This window comes from Octopus bimaculoides, chromosome 14 (assembly GCF_001194135.2).
Source record: "Octopus bimaculoides isolate UCB-OBI-ISO-001 chromosome 14, ASM119413v2, whole genome shotgun sequence".
NCBI lineage: Eukaryota > Metazoa > Mollusca > Cephalopoda > Octopoda > Octopodidae > Octopus > Octopus bimaculoides.
Genome location: NC_068994.1, coordinates 55,009,051 through 55,010,088, shown reverse-complemented (window position 1 = coordinate 55,010,088; position 1,038 = coordinate 55,009,051). Strand labels below are relative to the sequence as shown.

The window sequence follows — 1,038 nt, the reverse complement described above, 5'->3', positions numbered from 1 at the left end:
CAGCGGCGGCGGCGGCAGCGGCGGTAGCGGCGGCAGCGGCGGCAGCAGCAATAATGGCCGCAGTGGTGGGTTCAACAGGTTCAAAAACCACATCTTCACACAGTTTCATGCCAATGTAAATATTTTCCAATATTTATTTTAATTTCGAATTCTTCACATTAGGCAGCTATATTATTAATTCAGCCCTTCTCCCTCTCTCAGATGAAAATCCTGTCTATAACCTCACGCTGAATAAACTGCTTCAGCAGAAACCATAAAGGCTAAAGCAATAAGATGCTGGCAGAATCATTAGCACGCCTGGCAAAAAGCCTAGTGGCATTTCATCCGTCTTTACATTCTGAGTTCAAATTCCACCAGGGTTGACTTGCTTTTCATCCCCTTCGGATCAGTAAAGTAAGTACTGGTTGAAAATTGGAATCAATGTAATCGACTGACCACCTCTTCCAAAATTGCTGGTCTTGTGCCAAAATTTGAAACCAGTATTCTAATTTGGTATTCTTCACATTAGGCAGTTATGTTGATAATTCGGACCCCTTCTCCCTCAGTTCAAGGTCCTGACTACTCCTTAAAGTTGAATATACTGCTTCGACAGGAACCATTTCTATTGCTGTGTGGTAAGTAGCTTGCTTACCAACCACATGGTTCCGGGTTCAGTCCCACTGCGTGGCACCTTGGGCAGGTGTCTTCTACTATAGCTTCGGGTCGACCAAAGCCTTGTGAGTGGATTCGGTAGACAGAAACTGAACGAAGCCTGTCATATATGTGTGTGTGTGTGTATGTTTGACAACCGATACTGGTATGTTTATGTCCCTGTAACTTAGCAGTTTGGCAAAAGTAGCCTATAGAATGAGTACTAGGCTTAAAAAGAATAATTCCTGGGGTTGATTTGTTTGACTAAAGGCGGTGCTCCAGCATGGCCGCAGTCAAATGACTGAAACAAGTAAAAGAATTCCTTTACTTGCTTGGGATCACATGAGACTAAATTAGGTCAGCGTTTTCTACAGCTGGATATATATATATATATATACTTCCCTATGC

General features: G+C 43.1%; 1 protein-coding gene across 4 annotated transcripts in view; it reads left to right on the top strand.

The window, feature by feature from the left end:
* The window catches only part of LOC106872317 (rho-related BTB domain-containing protein 2), a 33,504-nt gene that overhangs the window by 10,917 nt on the left and 21,549 nt on the right, over positions 1-1,038 (top strand). Inside the window, exon 1 of one of the 4 annotated variants that reach the window (XM_014919262.2) lies at positions 98-115. The exons of the other annotated variants lie outside the window; for them this stretch is intronic. The gene's annotated coding sequence lies outside the window, so the exon portion shown is untranslated. Of the gene's footprint in view, positions 1-97; positions 116-1,038 lie in introns of those variants that run through there. 4 annotated transcript variants of the gene reach the window in all.